Consider the following 9076-nt stretch of genomic DNA (forward strand, 5'->3'; position numbering starts at 1 on the left):
GCTCTTAACGATGCTTGGGAGAGCAGCTCAGTGCTGGAGTAAACTAGCTGTACTCCTGGAATGACCTTTAGAAATCCTTCATTGATCCTGGTAAATGAAGTCCAAGGGAAGATTAGGACTCAATATGCTGACTCAAATTTATCAGAATATGCTAGGATTTGTTTTGCTTGTCAAATTGACAGAGGAGAAGCATGTCTCTGGAAACATCAGTGAGAGAATGTTTAGTTTTACTATGTCTCTGACTGTCTGTGAAGCCTTGTCCTTTATTAATTGATCTGGGGAAACACATCTTAATTTTAGTGTCGTTTTAAGACAGAAAGTATAGTATTTGTGCTAGACAACTTTCCAGTACTGAAACAATGTCTTAGATAAACTAACTAGTAAAGTAGAAGCTGCACTGAAATTTTGACCAGAATAATTTCCTAAGAAAATAGTATTTAAACTTTAAATTGCAGAGGGTCATATAATACAAGAATACTTACAGTAAATCATTTCCTTCTGTTCTTATTTATGGATACAATGTGACTCTCTGCCTCAATATCTTGCCACTTTGAATTCACTGCAATGATGAAGTGTAAGTTGGAGATGTGATCCAAATAAACACTTGCTTTATTAAGTTTTCTTTTCTAGGGCATTTTATCATAACATTAAAAATCCCTCCAGAGAGCAAGTAAGAACACTTTAATAAATGTATTCTTTTTTATTTTAATATATATATATTATTTTAAATTTAAATTAGAAACAAGTTTGCTTCACATGTCAATTCCAGGTCCCTCTCCATTTCCCTTCCCTCCTCCTGTGCCCTCCTACTAACCCTCCCCAATATCCCCTCATTTCCCCAGGGAGGGTGAGGCCCTCCATGGGGGTGTCCATACTCTGTCATTTCATCTAGGGCAGGGCCTGGAACTCCCCCCAAGAGTTCAGGGTGAGAGTGCATCTCTCATGGTTGGATGGGAGTCCAAAGTTCATTTGTATACTCGGGATAAATACTGATCTACTACCCAAGGCTCAATAGATTACCTAGGCCTCCTCACTGACACCCACATTCACGGGGTCTTGATCAGTCCCATGCTGGATTCCCAGGCATCAGTCTGGAATTCAAGAGCTAACCCTGGTCAGGTCATCTGTTTCTGGAGGTTAAACCCTCCCAGTCTTAATCCCTTTGGTCATAAGTTCTCCCTCTCTGTCACTGGATTTCTTGAGTTCAGCTCAGTTCTTAGCCTTGGGAGTCTGCCTCTGCTTCCATCAGACACTGAAAGAAGGTTCTGTTTCCCAGACTCACTGGCCATGGGACTGTGGCTGGCACTCCCAGATATAGGGCTAAAATCCATATATGAAGAGTACATGCCATGTTTCTCTTTTTTGTGACTGGGTTACCTCAGTCTGGATGGTTTCTTCTAGTGCCATCCATTTGCCTGAAAATTTCAAGATTCCATTGTTTTTTTTCTGCTGAATAGTACTCCATTTTGTAAATGTACCAAATTTTCTCTATCCACTCTTCGCTTCAGGGGTATCTAGGTTGCTTCCAAGTTCTGGCTATTACAAATAATGCTGCTATGAACATAGTGGAACAGACATCCTTGTTGCATGAATGGGCATCTTTTGGATATATGCCTAAGAGTGGAGTTGCTGGGTCTTGTGGTAGGTTTATTCCCATTTTTCTGAGGAATCTCCATACTGATTTCCTAAGTGGCTGTACAAGTGGACACTCCCACCAGCAGTGGAGGAGTGTTCCCCTTTCACCACGTCCTCTCCAGCATAAATTGTCTTTGGTGTTTTTGATTTTAGCCTTTCTGACAGGAGTGAGATGGTATCTCAGAATTGTTTGATTTGCATTTCCCGGATAGCTAAGGATGTTGAGCAATTTCTTAAGTGCCTCTCAGCAATTTTAGACTCCTCTATTGAAAATTCTCTATTTAGTTCTGCAGCCCACTTTTTAATTGGATCATTTGGTGTTTTGCAGACTTGCTTCTTGAGTTCTTTGTAAATTTTGGAGATCAACCCTCTGTCAGATGTGGGGTTAGTGAATATTTTTTCCCATTCTGTGGGCTTCCTTTTTGTCTTGCTGACTGTGTCCTTTGCCTTACAGAAGCTTCTCAGTTTCAGTAGGTCCCATTTATTAATTGTTGATCTCACTGTCTGTGCTAGTGGTGTTATGTTCAGGAAGCTGTCTCCTGTACCAATTCATTCAAGGGTACCACCCACTTTCTCTTCTAAGAGGTTCAGTGTGGCTGGATTTATGTTGACGTCTTTGATCCATTTACATTTAAGTTTTGTGCATGGCGATAGACATGGATTTATCCACATTCTTCTACATGCCAGCATGCAGTTATGCCAGCACCATTTGTTGAAGATGCTTTCTTTTTTCCATTGTATATTTTTAGCTTCTTTGTCAAAGATGAGATGTTCATACATGTGTTAATATCAGGGATTTTCCTATATCCTCTTTTAGGGCCTCTATCATTTTCATGAAATTGTTTTTAAGGTCATTCTCTTCTGCTTCATTTGCATGGGAATGTTGTAGTCTTGCTGGTGTGGAGTCTCTAGAATCTGGTGGTGTCATATTTGTTTTTTTGTTGCTGAGTGTTTTTTGTTGTTGTTGTTGTTTCTCTTTCCCATCTCTTCTTGTGGGTGCAGAAAGAGCCCCTTACTGGTGTGGTGGTTATGGGACCAGAGTTCCCTTTCGGTGGGTGCAAGCAAGTCCATTAGTCTGGTACTTCTATTCCTCATCCTTGTTCTGGTCCCATTGGTGGAGAAGAAGACCAGGAATCTTAAGTTTGCAGTCTCCCACCAGGTCCCCTTGTCTCATTGGTGGAAGAGAAGACCTGGGATCTGGGGTGCTTGGCTTCTGCAGCTCTGTGGCAGTCCCCAGGCAATCCCCAGGCACTGGAATACAGGCCTGGATGCAGGGCCTGTTTTACCTGGTCCCTCCACCAGACCTGTTGGCCCCCCTTCTCTTTATTGAGTGTTTTTGCATCAATGTTTGCGAGGGAAATTGGTCTGCAGTTCTCTTTCTTATTTGTATCTTTGTGTGGCTTGGATACCAAGGTAATTGTAGCCTGATTAAAAGAGTTTTGCAATGAACTTCCTGCTTCTATTGTATGGAACCCTTTGTAGAGTAATGGAATTAGGTCTTTGAATTTCTGGTAGAATTCTGAACTGAAGCCATTTGGGCTTGGGTTTTTTTGTTTTGGGAGACTTTTGATGACTGCTTCTATTTCATTAGGGGTTTTAGGTCTGTTTAGCTTGCATATCTGTTCTTGATTTAATTTTGGCAAGTGATATTTATCAAGAAAATTGCCCATTTCCTTTAAATTTTTGAATTTTGTGGAGTATAGATTTTCAAAGTATGACCTGATGATTCTCTGGATTTCCTCAGTGTCTATTATTATGTCTCCCTTTTCGTTTCTGATTTTGTTAATTAACATGCCTTTTGGTTATTTTGGTAAAGGTTTGGAAAATCTTGCTGATTTTCTCAAAGAACCAATTCTTTGTTTCATTGATTGTTTGCAATGTTTTCCTCGTATCAACTTTGTTGATTTCAGCCCTCAATTTGATTATTTCCAAGCATCTACTCCTCCTAGGTAAGTTTGCTTCTTTTTGTTCTAAAGATTTCAGTAGTGCTGTTCATTCTCTAGTGTGACTATTCTCTAATTTCTTCATGTGGGCACTTAGTTCTATGATCTTTTCTCTCAGCACTGCTTTCAAAGTGTACCATAAGTTTGGGTATGTTGTGTCTTCATTCTCATTGAATCCCAGGAAGTGTTTAATTTCTGTTTTTATTTCTTCCTTGACCCAGGGATGGTGTAATTGTGCTTTGTTCAATTTCCAAGAGTTTGTAGGGTTTCTGTTGTTTAATTTTAAATCAAGGTGGCCCAATAAGATACAGGGGGTTATTCCAATTTTCTTGTATCTGCGGTGGTTTGGCATGTTTCCAATTATGTGGTCGATTTTAGAGAAGGTTCCGTGTGGAGCTGAGAAGAAGATAGATTCTTTTCTGTTTAGATGGAACGTTTTATAAGTGTCTGTTAATCCCAATTGGGTCATAATTTCTGTTATTTCTTTTGTTTCTTTATTAAGTTTCTCTCTGTAGGTCCTGTCTAGTGGTGAGAGCACAGTGTTGAAATCTCCTACTACTAGTGTGTGAGATTTTATGTGTGATTTGAGCTTTTGTAATTTTTTAAACAAATGTAGTTGCCCTTGTATTTGGTCATAGATGGTCAAAATTGAGACTTCATCTTGGTGGACTTTTCCTGGGATGAATACGAAATGTCCTTCTCTATCTCTTTTGGTTGATCTTAGTTTGAAGTCTAATTTGATAGATATTAGCTTGTCTCTTGGATCCCTTTGATTGGAAAATCTTTTCCTAGCCATCTACTCTGAGGTAACTGTAGGAGGAAGCCTGTATGCCGCCATTAGCTATGTGACTTACTAGAGGCGCATACAGATGAGGTAATAAAAGAGCTGTTTACCACACCGCTAACCACACCCACTTTAGGCATGACTAAAGACGTATACGGACAGACGTAAAGACATATACGTATGTAGGCAGTGAACTACGTCATTAGCCAGGCCTACTTTTGGGCATGGCTAGGGAGCGTTACAGGGGAAGACATAAAAGCCTGAAGAACGGAAGTCTTGGTCTCTTTTTCTGGATTTCGGCAGTGGAAAACTACTGGGCTCATCTGGGTTACTTGTTTGGTATCTTGTGAGTAATTTCTACAATAAATACTTAGTTTTACTTTCAGTAAGTGTGCCGTTTATCGTTACAGCGTCATTTGGAGCATCAGGTAACATCTGTTTTTGACATTGAGATGTATTTCTTGTATGCAGCAGAAGGATGTTTACTGTTTTCATATCCACTCTGTTAGCCAGTGTCTTTTATAGTCAAGTAGAGATGATGGACATTGACGGATATTAATGACCATTGATTGTTGATTCTTGTTTGTTTTGAATTTATTGGTGGTGGTGTTCTTGTGTGTAGATTCATCCCCCTTTTTCTTTTGGTGTTTGGTAAAGTGGGTTTATGTATTGCCTATGTTTTTGTGAGTTTAGTTACCATTGTTGGGTTGAAGTTTTCCTTCCAGTACTTTCTGTAGGGCTGGATTTGTGGATATGTATTGTTTAAATCTGATTTTGCCATGGAATATATTGTTTTCTCCATCTATGGTATTATAAAGCTTTGCTGGCTATAGTAGTCTGGGCTGCCATTCTTATTCCCTTAGCATTTGTAGGACATCTATCAGGGAACTTCTGGCTTTCATACTTTCCATTGAAAAGTCAGGTGTAATTTGTTACTTGGCCTTTTTCCTTAGCTGCTCTTAATATTTTCTCTTTATTCTGTATGTTTGATGCTTTGATTATTATGTAGTAAGTGGACTTCTTTTTCTGGTCCAGTCTATTTGGTGTTCTGTTAGTTTCTTGTAGTTTCATAGGTATATACCTCTTTAGGTTAGGGAAATTTTCCTATATGATTTTGTTGAATATGTTTTCTCTACCTTTGAGCTGTATTCCTTCACCTTTTTCTATACCTGTTATTCTCAGGTTTGGCCTCTTCACTGTATCCCATATTTACTGGTTATTTTATGTTAGGGATTTGTTGAACTTGAGATTTTATTTGGGTGATGACTCTGCATCTTCTAATGAGTCTTCAACACCTGAAATTCTCTCTTCCATCTCTTGTATCTACTGGTTATACTTACATCTGTAGTTTCTGATAGTTTATCCAGCTTTACTATTTCCAGCATCCCCTCATTCTGTGCTTTCTTTATTGTTTCTATTTTAATTTTCAAAACTTGGACTGTTTGAGTTGTTTCTTTCACTTGTTTGTTTTTTCTTTAGATTCTTTAAGAGATTTCTTTATTTCTTGAATTTTTTGGTTTGGTTTTTCTTCTATTTCTTTAAGGGATTTTCTCATTTCCTCTTTGAGGGTCTCTATCTTCTTCATAAGGTAACTTTTAAGATCTGTCTCTTCTGCTTCATATGCGCTGTGCTTTTCAGGTCTTACAGGTGTGGAGTCTCCAGATTCTGGTGGTGTCATATTGGTCTTTCTATTGCCAAGTGTGTTCTTATACTGTCATCTTCCCATCCCTTCTTCAAGTGAGTGCAGGTAGAGTCTCTCTGGATCTACTGGTCTCCCTGAGGCTGAGGTCAGGTGCACAGGAGCTGAGTCCTGCTGTAACCCACCCTTGACTCTCCCCAGATGCATGTTAGTGCCCAGCCTCAGGTTAGTTTAGGTTGTCCTGGGAACCCAAACCCTCCTGTCACCCTATTCCTTGATTTCCCTGTGCTTGCCCCGGAAATCCAATGGACCTGCCCAGTCAGGAAAGACATGAGTCCTCCCAGAACCCACCCTCATTTCTCCACAGACCTGTGCACTGGGCCTCAAGTAAGCTTGGGTATTCATGGGTACCCAAATATGCCCATTACCCCCAACCTTGTTCTCTCTGGGCCTGGCGCAGCATTCAGTGGACCAGATATATATGACGGAGATAGAACTAAATGTTTTGACTAGAGGTAGAACTGTAAAGTGCAATATGATAAAATAAACTAAGTTGTAACAATATATAAAATATATAAATAAAGATACTTTTATATTAGTGTGAAAATATCGTAAATAGAAAGAAGACCCTATTTAGTCACCATACAAGAATCTAGCAATTTTTCTATGGCTAATAGCTGCTAAAATTAGTTCACAAGAGCATATGTTAGTGAATCTATATCCCAGCCTAACCATACACTACCCATCCATACCCCTAAACTTCTATAAGAGTTACCTTAGTCTAACCATCGCCTTTCACACCCAACCCACAACTTAAAACCAACCCTAAGTATGTGATAATTTTCCATTTTTCAGCAATGAGAGAGAAAATCAACCCAAAATACCCTGTAGAGAAAGGGAGCGTTGTTTTTCTTAGAGTTACTTCCTTTTGAAATGGGTCAACAGTGACACTATAGGATTCTGTAGGAAAAAAAATATGGTAACAGAAAATCTCGATAGGACCATTAATGAGAGTCTAGAATCTAAAAATCAAAATATGAACATAAATGGAGAGAAACTGTAGGAAGAAACCAAATGGAATTGGGGGTAGAGAACTACATAACTCAGTAGTTCAATGAACAGCATCCATGGAGGATTTAGCAGCTTACAAATAATCTAACATAATTGAAATGGATAAAGATACATTACTCAGCAACACAGGGACAGGGAGTGAATAAATAGATTGAAAAATTTGGAAGTGATTTAACAGAGTTCTTAAAAATAGAATCTTAACTTCAAATTTTATTTAACACTTTAACCTAAAATGTTGAGACAAGAACAAACACAAGTTTAGAAACAGTATCTATGGCTAGCTTTTCCAGTAGGCTCACCTCGACAAGACACATTTGCAGTACCCATCCATCTACAAAATATCTTATTAGTATAGATGCTCTATCACAATGATTAATAAGTTAAAATGAATAAATATTTTAACCCTTGTAAAGTAGTTTGATAAGATTAATTCCATAAATGCAAAATGGTAAATGTGGGTGTATTTGAAAGCCAATGGGCCATGCCCACGAACCACCTCATCTCTCACAAAAAATTAATGCAGAAGTCAGCTGCACTTGGAGGCAAAATAGTATAGGTAAGTGAAGCAAGTCATCAAAGAAGGGACTAGAACCTTGTGTTTCTAGGAGGAGAGCACAGAAAACTGAACTGTATATCCTGACACCTGTGGAATCTGCTTTGCAGGGTGGATTTGAGATTCTCAGCTAACTCTGTTTTCATGAATGTGAGTGATCATAGTTTTGGAAGCACCGAGTCTTTACAGGCTTCAGCTGGTTGAAAGAGACCAGCTGGGGTCTGCACAGGAGCTTTGCTTGGGAGAAACTCCATCCATATTCTCTCTTCTATCCCCCGGAGATCAGGCTAATAGCCTGCCATGTGCTATCTAAAAACAAGTTTCTGGCTTTATACTGGCTGGGCGATGAAAGGTCAGTCCATCAAATCCTTATCTGTGAGTCCACAGAAATCCTAGGACACAGGGTTTACAACCTCAGTATTCAACTTAGATAGAAGAACAACAAAGACAGCAAGACTCAATGCTGTCAAGTTCCCTAAAGATGCAGGAGAAAAGGATTTCCACAAGGAGGAGAATAGAGAATGTTACATAATAATAAAAATGAAGGATGCTGGATCTCTTTTGTCAAAGGTTATATGACCTTCAATCTGTGTTATGTGTTAATGATAAGACTGGGAATTAGGGACAGGCTACCACTTTGCCCCTAGAACCTATCTTAGTACATTGCACTTCTAAATCTCTGATGGGACAAAAATAGCAGGTACACTGTACTGTTCTTCTGTACTGTTCATGGGCTCATGCCTTTCGTTGTGCTATGGGCTGGTAGTTCAGACACCCAATTCTCCCAGGGCTATCAAGTCAAAGGCATTTTCCTATGTTTGAGAATAAGTCTGTATCTATTGAAGAAATATCATTTCACTGACACCATCATTCCTACTTTTGGAATATCTGCACACTTGACATCCCATTTCCTCTGCTGTGTAGTCATAGTTGCTCTCACAAATGTGAGTTAATTGTGGATCATGGTTCTCTTTGACTTAATTATGAACAAAGCTGTGGCAAAATTATTAATTGAAGTTGAAAAGTATAAGGCATTGTACTACAGTGCCAGACTGGAAACAAAACTATCATTGCACAGCAGACAATCTAAGAGAAACCTTCAGAAGAAAAGTTTCTTACTATAAGGACCTTTTCATCAGTGTATCTGAAAAAACGGTCGTCTAAATAAAAACATAATTCTAGCTACAGATCCCAGAATATTGATTAAATTTCTGGACAGAGTTTTAAGAAAAGATTAAAATGTGTCAATGGTTCAAGAACACACAATGGAAGTATACATGAATCATATTTCAGATTGCCTTTCCTCAAGAGAACACATATCATTATAGGGCAGGGGCTGGTCTGTCATGATTTTGGGGGAGGGTTGACTTTAAAGTCTGTGAAAGATGGCAGAAGGGATGCTGAATTATTAATGAAGTAATATAAACAATTTTAGAAAAAATACCTGGAGC

This window comes from Mesocricetus auratus, unplaced genomic scaffold, assembly GCF_017639785.1.
Source record: "Mesocricetus auratus isolate SY011 unplaced genomic scaffold, BCM_Maur_2.0 Super-Scaffold_6730, whole genome shotgun sequence".
Classification (NCBI taxonomy): domain Eukaryota; kingdom Metazoa; phylum Chordata; class Mammalia; order Rodentia; family Cricetidae; genus Mesocricetus; species Mesocricetus auratus.